Genomic DNA, 10,105 nt, shown 5'->3' on the forward strand with positions numbered 1-10,105 from the left:
AGTTTCACAATAAACTTACAAGTTCATGTTGCAGGTTTTTTGCTGCGGACTATACCAAGAGTTCAGTAAGTGCCCATTTCCAGGTGACATGAACTCCTATGTATCATAAACCGACTTCCCATTAACAAATACACATGATTCTTCAGCCTTAAAGAAAGCATTCACGAACTTTCATCTAATTGAGCTATTTATGGAATATACATCTCAGTATGCAAGCTACTGTAGCATGTGCTGAACATTAATTACCAAACTGCTGGGTCAAAGCCAAAGTACTATTCCTATACTAGACGGGCAGCACTTTCGGACTTTAGTAAAAAGGAAGCACACTGTAGATATTGTGTCAGAGATATTAATCTTTTCAGTACACATAAAGCACTTTATTAGAGCCCTTGGATTTGTTCTCGGATCCAATTGCTGATGTGACATAATCAGAATGAGAGTTAAGGCACAGATTTTAGTGTCACAAATTTACAGAGGTGATATTTTATAGAATATATTTTATAGGATAATTTAAAACAATCTAAAATAACTAATGATAATATTGTCACAGTAGTTGCAATAAATCATAGTCATGTGAATCATTTGTGTATCTTATAGCCAATCAGTTTTCAGAGTTGCTTAAGATCTGTAAGTTCATTAATAAATAGTTATTTCCATATTTTAGTAATAGGAAGCAATATGTTATGTACGAAAAAAATAATAAACATTTGTAATGCACATTTTGGTGTACCAGTAATGTACACTTTATCTTTTTTTATCATTTTTGTATTTCATCATATATCTTGACAGTGCTAAGTACAAATTTAGTAGATATGGTTAACACTATTCAAATATTAATACAGTTGTATCATAAATGAATAAATTCATAGTTCCTTCATTCCGATCTTCTTTTCAATATACTTTTTCTGTTTTTCCTATATGTACATCTAAGTAAATCTTTAAACGCAAATTCACTTCTGAAAGATGAGGAATTGTAGTTAGCAACAGTAATTATACTGTGATTTGGCAACAATAGCTGATATCCAATAGTTATTTGTTATTTCTTTTTATTTATTGGGATACTTTTTCTCGCAACGGAAGTGGCCATTTTGCACTAGGATTCACCCAAATTCAGACTCATTATAGTCAATGGATCTTGCACTCATTAATCTCAATGAAGTTCACGGTTGCTCCGACATACAATTAATTGAGCTCGGGATCGCTGTACTCAATAACGCTCGCGATAACTCTATCTCGTGCTCGTTATTCTCATTGGATTTACGGTCGCTGAGTCTTAGGATCATTGTCCTCAAATGTGATTTGTATTCACTCATGTATATGCTCAATAACTTCATTAAGACTCGCGTTCGCTCGGACGGGCTCTGGTTCGCTATTCATTTACAAGATTAGTGCTCATACAGACTCGCTCTCAATTATTAAGCTGATTGAGGCCGAGAGTCGTGCTCTTGAGTTTGAACGGCATCTCTACGTTGCATTGAAAAGATGCTGGTACACGTAGTTTACGAGAGTATATCCAAAACTTTCCGAGCTGACATTCAATTATCTCGGCAACTGTTTAGCTGCGTCAGATCGTTAGAGGCGGTCATTTGTATCAGTTATTGTGCGTTGAGCTTGGCTACTGCATGACAATGCTCCAGTTCATATACCTGTTACAGCTAAGGCTGCAGTGAAATATTATGGTTTTAAGGAAACTCAGCACCCATCCCATAGCTCAGATTTTAGCACTGTAGCCTTGCAAACAATAGCTATGTGGAGTGGAGCATTGCTACTCAGATTACAAGCTTAACGTACAGCGGCTAGCTCAAATGACTGCCTCCAACAAACCGACGTAGGCAAACAGCTGAAACTAATACGGCATTTCTTCCATAGATGTCACTACATGCTTTGAACGTCTTATTACCAGTGGGGCGATACTTCAATGTCAGGCTAGAAAACCTTTGAAAATACCCTTCGAGACGTGAAATTCTTGTAAAATTCACGGATTTTGTTTCTTTTCAGGTTTTGTTCACTGCTATGGCTCGATAAATGGTAGGGAAATATGCCGCATTTGTTGTTCTGCTTCACTTGGAACATTGGTTGGCAGTGCTACATTCGGAAATCCATTGACCAACGGGTAAGTAGAAAGTAGACTAATGTGCTGGGAAAGTACAAAAAGGGGGCGTATAATTTGGAAAGAACCTATATTATTTGACGTCGGTCGTTTTTCTGTAGACTAGTAGGTTACGGTGAAACGATTATATCGTCGCTCTTTAGCTTAAAATACCAAAGTACAAGACGCTGTTATTTATCGTTCGATTTTAACAAGGTACGAAATACAGTTACTCAGCGATGTCTATGAAAACTACATAATAGTGCTACTTTACAGTTACATACCTTATTCTCCAGACGGTGGATGTGGAAGTAGCTGGAACCTGTACTGGTAAATGCGAGTAGCTATGGATCAGCGACTTTGTGCACAAGAGCATTGTAGCGCAGGTTTCGCAGTTATCATTCTGCATCAGTGTTTAGCACTTTAATATAGCCTAACAATACATGATGGCGTCTTCCACTTTTGGTTCTGTACTAAAGATGAATGATACAATCGTTTCACTGAGTTCCATAATACCACGATTATTCCGCTTAGAACATGATGAACGCTTCTAGTACTATGAATGAAGACGATCTGATCGACTTACTCAAGTGCTAATTAGAATGCTTAGAGCAATACCGAGCAAGAATCCTTCGAAGTTACCAACATAAAATGATTGACAGAATTGGAATGGAATATTTGCATTCTTTAAACTTAAAAAAAAAAAAAAAAACATACACACAGAGCAGAAGTATAAATATGCACTGACGACACTAGATTATTTTCCGAGAACTGAGATCGAACTAGGAACCCCACTCACTAAAACTGAACGTTCTACTACTGAGCTACCTCAACCCCAATTTCGGGAATGAACTTTGTATGTGTTCTACGCAATACTTGTTGTAGTTTGCTTCCAAAGTTTAAGGATTCGGTTTAGAAATTAGATTTCTGGAGATTAGGGAGATAAGATTAGAGATGGAACTTATTCTTGGGAAACAATTAATTGCAGAAAACAACAGCTATTACTATATAGTGATCAATGTTAAAACCGGAAGTGGCTGATTTCTTCCACGTCTGGTTTCAGGTGAGTTGAGTTTAACTTCCCGATCAGCAACAAGGCTATATGAGACGGGACTTACTGATTAGCGTGGAATCCGAACCACATGAGCTTCTACCGGGAATCAAACCCGGGACTCCTACGCCAAAGTCGCGTACGCTAACCGCTTAGACAGGAAGGAGTTCCCACTTCTGGTTTGAATAGAAGGTTAATAGAAAAGATTGTATATATTCTTAGAACGCTAAATCGATTCGAAACAGCCAGTTCTCGGTATCTCTTATTATTTTCGCTTTCAATATTGCAACCGAAAATTATAATTTATTTCTATCACCTTCAGTTTTAGTAGAGAGTTAAGGATGAAGATGGGATATAGTATTCTTGAAATGCTTAATCTATTGTAGGAAAGTACTACTTGCTTTCTATTACCGTTCTTGCTTTATAGTGATCAAAGATAAAAACTGGAAATGATTTAATTCTACCACTTGTAATTTGAATATCACCTCGGTCAACGTACTGGATTCCTAACTTCTGACCCTCTACAGTCTGGTCAAAATTGATGGTAATCCATCAAGTAATTCTTGAGAACTTTTACTTACCGGAAGAACACACACACACTCACCGCCAGAGAGGGTAAAACTATAAAGGAGTTTTAGTAAGCCAAACTCCTTAATAAGGTAAGATAAATACAATAAATAAAGAAGTAAAATACATAAATAAATGAATAAATGAAAAGGAACAACCTGTTTCGAGACAAACTTAGCCTTCCAATTATGCGTTATTTATTGTAATGCATATGTAACACCTTATGATACATGCCTATAGAGAATCGTACGTATGTGTGTGTGTGTGTGTGTGTGTGTGTGTGTGTGTGTGTATAAATATACATAAATTCATAAATTTCTTCTACTTTTATGCCCGAATACATTCGACAAAAAATATATTTAAAAAATACAAAGTGACAAAAATTATGTAATAAACAATTTTAATAACAGTTGTTTTCATTTTGTAAATGTAATTAATATTTTTTAAAAAAAAAACTATTACTTCAATCAGAATTTACAAGTAAAACTTGTTTTTATTTAGTTTCATCATAATGTTTTATGCTTGTTAGGTTGTGAAAATGCTTAATGTAGCGCATAGAGGTCAAAGGTTATATCTAGCTCGCAAAATCAGAGTCAGCATTCAGTTCTCTATCCACCAGCCAGAGGGCGCTTGTCAATTTACTTTTTTTCTGAAATTCAGCCAGTGAGGCATGGCATATTATATATATATATATATATATATATATATATATGGTAAAGAAGAGAGAAAGACAAAAACATAGAAGGGAGAATGAAGCGAGAACATTCATAGCAATGAGTAAAATACGAATAATAACGTCCTATAATAAAGATGAGAATTCATCTTTTTTTTTTTCTTTCTCGTCGTAACGCGTTTGCTTAATATGCATTTTCCGTTTAACCCTTGAGGACGCTCGAGTGGTATTTTCCGCTGCTGAGTGGGAAAATAAAATTCGACATTTCGTATTACGTATATTATCCAGATGGAAATTTATGCACCATTTGTCCAGAGAAAACTTTTACCAAATGGATTAGCATTTCTAATTTCCGAGTGCATGATATGGAAATAATCACACCCTAGAACTATTTATTTCTAGTTGAAAATTCAATTGGAAGGTATAGTGAATCAGTGAACTTAATTTACTTACTCTTTTCATCATCATCATCATTATAGGTTTTCTACCATTATTGGCAGGTTACTTGCAACTGGGAAGCTTCAATGCTCTACAGTCTTCTGCTAACTTCTTTGTTTTCACACACGATTTTTCTGTTTTGATACAGTCAATTAACTGTAGCCTTCTTTGCTCTCTTCCTCTCTTTCCTGTTATCATCCTCTCTAGCCTTTATGTGCTACTTATTAAAATAAGTTTCGTTTTAAATGAAAATAAAATGAAATCTTTAAGTTTTACGTCCCACGGTTATGCCGGTTAGGCTAAAGGAGACGGTGATGATGAGAGATAAGTGAAATGGTGGAATGAAGAAAGTGGGAGGAAACGCGAGAACCCCGAGAAAACTCACGAGCACGGTGCTTGTCCACCACAAAGTTCACTTGGCGGGGGCTGGGATCGAACCCGGGACCACAAGCACCAAAGGTGAACGCTCTACCACTGAGCCACCGCGCCCCCAAGTTTCGTTTTAAGTATGATTAGATAATTCTTCTTTAAGTTTTTTTATGTTTCAATAGTAAACAGATTATATTTATTATCAGGGTTATGGGCTACTTTATGTCTAAATGATTGCGTGCTCACGTTTGATATAGGAGTCCCAGGTTTGATTTCCGGGAAGAACAATCGTGTTTCTAATTGTACGATAAGATGTAAATTCCTGTCTAATATAAAGGGTTGAGGTACGAAGTTGATCATTTCCACCAGAGACCAAAGTTAAGACATAGAGGTCACGGTGGCTCGGTGGTAGAGCGCTTACCTCTGGTGCGTGAGGTCCCTGGTTCGATCCTCGGCCAAGTAAAGTTCTCCAGTTTCCTCCACTACCTCATTCCACCAATTCTTCCATCACCATTCACTTGCTTCAATCATCGTTTCCCTTAGAATTGTGTGACGTGAAACTTAAAGTTTCACTTTAAAGTTAAGATATGATATTATATTAAATAAGATATATGTTCTTATGTATCTTATCACCCGTGACAAAAAAGGTCTCGTTTTCCCAGAAGTATTTCTTTCAATAAGGTATCATCATTTTAGAAGCAATATATCAGCTTCAAAGAAACGAACTTTAAATCCCAAGTTCAATACTTCCGTGAACGTGAACAAGGTACATACTCCATTCTCTCCTCTTCTCTCTTAATATTAGCGGGGGACAGGGATTCACAACAGTAGTTTTTATTTCTGTTTGAATGATTTGCGGCACAATCCCAGGTGATGATATCTTGTGGTGGACAACTCTCGAATTCACTCCGTTTCCTTCTACTAACTCCTTAAGTTTGTTTTCAATAATCCTTTAATTGCAGTGTTGCCCACGAAACGAGACAACACGAGAAATAAGATTTTTCGCATCGTCTCAATTCGATTCTCGAAACGCTTTTAACATCTTGTCTTGTTTAGTAAATATATGCGCTTCTTCCTCGGAAGTAACCTAGCAAGAATTTTACACTTAGTAACAGAAAATTCAAATACCATATAGGAATAACTATTGACTAATAACCATTAATTTAAAAAAAAAAAAACACATTCCCAGGTTTTTAAATCAATGTTCATGCCTAAACGAACATAAAAGTCGTTCACAGCACAGAACGGCTGGTAATGTTTCTAACAAGGCGCATTTTCGGATTATATGAGTGAAAAATTGAATTGTTAACAGTTTGCGAATACTTAGTGACAAAAAAATTGAAAGTGACAGTTCACCAAATATTCTTAATGTAGCATTGTATCTCTAATATAGATATTTAGCATTGCCCATACAAGGATTAGGATTAGAAATTAGATTTTGGTTTTCGGCACCTATGGCCGTGTTAGCCCATCACGTATGAGAGATGATGTCCCTCGGCGATCACACTACCTGAGGAAGGGAAAAGAAGAAAGGATTTTGAAAGGAAGGTAGCAGCCCGGGACCTGCATGTTAAGTACCATTTCAGCATTTGTCTGGTGTGAATGACGAAAGCCCAAGAGAACCTCACTCAGAATGGCTGGGCTGAAAAAGCTTTAACACTTTTTCGACCATGTCCGCATCGGAAATCGAACCCGGGACTGTTCGTACCAAAGATGTTGTCCATACAAAATACTTATATTAAACTTTTAAAAAATAATATATTAACATAGGGCATCCTATCACGGCGGCCCTCCCCCTATTTTTAAAAAACTTATCCATACATCGTATTCATTGACACTACATTAGGGCACATCTTAGAAATGAAATGAAATTCCAAATTAACTTCTTCAGGAAAAATATCATGAAGTACAAAATATCAAACTTCAGTATATAATTTTATTGTATACAGTACACTTTTACAGTCGAACCTTGTGCAAATACAAAAGATTAATAGCGAAAAAGTAATCGCCAAAAACTCGGCAAAAATAGAATAATAAAAAATATTATTATTTAAAAAGACAGGCTTTACTTGAGGGGACTATCATTATGCTAAACCATAACATATGCAATTTCTATTAACACTATAAAGAAACATATTTAAAGACGATGAAAAAAGTTATTAGAAGGTATTTTGAAAATGTGCATTTCCTTCTTACGCTAAATACTGCATATTTAAATACTACAAATGCTGAATGTATTAAAATACAAAACATTGAATACAAAATGTTGGACATGAAATTAATGAACTAATACTGTATTGAAATACTGAACATAGACTTCAAATAAAGGATACAAACAGTATGCACAAAAAAGTTTCCGTAATATGGTTAAAAAAAACTCTCTTCAAACTTCATGCATTGTTTTGTGTGTTTCTTCCCTTTTCTTTCTTTTTTTTTCACAGTATCGAATCAACATTATTCTCCAGAAATCCAATAATGCTTTTCTTTGTTTCCACACTTCTTGGTTTCAGTGATGCCAACCTGTGGGGAAAATCTCATGAGATTTTTTTGTCATTAATTACTCCTAATGGGACATCAACGCCAACAAAATTCTTTGTGAGCGAGAAGTATATACATAATGAATCATCAATATGTGTGCCAGTGTTGTCAACTTTTACTCTGAATTCTTTTCTTTGTTATCACAAAGTCTATGCTAGTGAGGAGTGACTTAATCATTTATAATTCTTAAAAATTAAGTAGCAAGAAAGGAAGTTAGTGCTCTAGTATTCACAAAAGAAAAGAAGAAAACAAAACAATGAACGAACGAAAGAAAACAAAATATCAAATGAAAAACAATTAATCTCAAAATGTTCCAGAAGACATTTATGAGGAACAAAGATTTTATAGTAGCATTTGTCACAGTATAAGGCGATTTTACCAAGGTGTGATGAAGTCAATGTATTTCTGACGACATAAAAAATATACTTGTTCTCGATTAAGGATAATAGTTATTCACAAACTATAAAGATAACCAAGAAAATTCTGTCGTTTTTCACCCAACACCTTCGAACATCGATATGTCACATAAGACATATCTGGAACATTAAAAATAGTCCTCATCAGCATTGACGACCTTCTTCCAGCGTTCTGGAAGGCCATGGATTCCATCGCGGTAGGACTTGGTGGACCCTAAAGCGAAGAAAGTATAGAGTGCATGTTGCCTCTACTAGGGATTTGAACTGGCATCTTCTAAGGTGATTGTCCAACGAATGGAACAGGTGATAGTCGGACGGTGGAATGCCCAGGAAGTATGGCAGATGCAATAGTGTTTCCCATCCAACGCGTAGAATCTTGTCCTGGGTCATCCTAGTCACGTGAGGCTTAGCGTTAGAATAACTCCTTTGCGAGGTTACAGGAGAACACTTTTGCGATTCAGAAGTGCTAGCTCCAGAGTTTTGAGTTTTTCTTAAACACGCTCAACAGCTGACAGTACACAATTGCATTGATTCTCTGACCAGCTGGTAGCAGTTCCCGATGCACGATGCTGCGAGCAGTCCACCAAACATACAGGAGAACCTTCTTCTGGTGTAGTGCTAGTTTCGGCTCTTTTGGAACCGGTTCAAAGGATGCTAACCAATCATGACGGCGCCATGCAGCTTCGTACAGGATCCACTTCTCTTCACATGTCAACACCCTGTCGAGAAATGGCTCCTTCCTCAGACGAAACAGCAAAGAAACACAGGTGTCTGGTTGCGTTGCCTTCTGATCCGGAATCAAATCAAGTGGGACCCACCCTCCCAACTTGTAGTGCTTCCCAAGTTGATAGAGGTGTTGCCGAATAGTTTTTCCACTCACACTGAATTGTAGTCTTAGTTCCTCACATATCTGGCTACTGTTCGCCTCAATTGCTGCCTGAAGATCTTAATTTTGTACATGTGTTGGTCATCCGACACGTGGTGCATCTTCGAGTGTTTCCTCACCGTCTTTAAACTTGCTAAACTACTGCTGCACTGTCCCCGTGGTCACGACACCCTCACCAAAGGCCTGGTATATCTTCCGCCCGGCAGGATCGTCATTTGACCCCAGTTTCAACTCGTACAGCATACATACCCTTATGACACTCTGTGGAGGTCCCATGTTCAATCTGTCCTTACACAAGTTCAGTGTATAACTGAACTGACAGAACCAGGTAGTATGTTGGATATACCCGCACCAACAACTGACCTTCGCCTTATCCCCAATCCCTTTCTCACGGTTTGAGGGCCAATGGAACACAGACCTTCACAAAAAGTGACAGAACTTTCTTGGCTACCTATATATCTCTTACTAGACGCACTCACTTTCCTCAAAACAGCTTTATATCCAAAAATATGTTAGGAGGATAATTTTTCCTACGAATATTAATACCCCTGTCATTTCCTGGTTACTTCAAGGACAAACTCAAATTTTGCATTATAAACTGATAACATTCCGTGTTATCAGTTAACAGATTCACTCACTTTGAGCAAGATGACTTTATATCCGAAAATTTGATAGGATGTAACATTTTCCTAGGAAATCAATACCCACTTGTCTGTTTCTAATTACATCAAAAACAGTCAAATGTTATTTTATAAATTGATAACATTTCATATTATTTCTTAGCATATGCACTCACATTTGGCAAGATAACTTTGTAGCTGAATATGTGATATGTGGATAATAATTTCCTGGGAAATTAATACTCCCTTGTCGGTTCCCGGATACTTGAAAGACAAACTCTAACGTACATTATTAACTGATAGCATTCCGTTTTATCTGTTAATCGACGCACTCCTTTTGGGCAAGATGACTTTATATCCGAAAATTTGATAGGGGGAATATTTTCCTAGAAAATTAATAGCCCACTTTGGTTCCTTGTTACTTCATTATATAAAGGTAACCAAGAAAATTCTGTCGC

The sequence above is a fragment of the Thermobia domestica genome, chromosome 3, assembly GCF_964235325.1.
Source record: "Thermobia domestica chromosome 3, izTheDome1.hap1.1, whole genome shotgun sequence".
In the NCBI taxonomy this organism is placed as follows: domain Eukaryota; kingdom Metazoa; phylum Arthropoda; class Insecta; order Zygentoma; family Lepismatidae; genus Thermobia; species Thermobia domestica.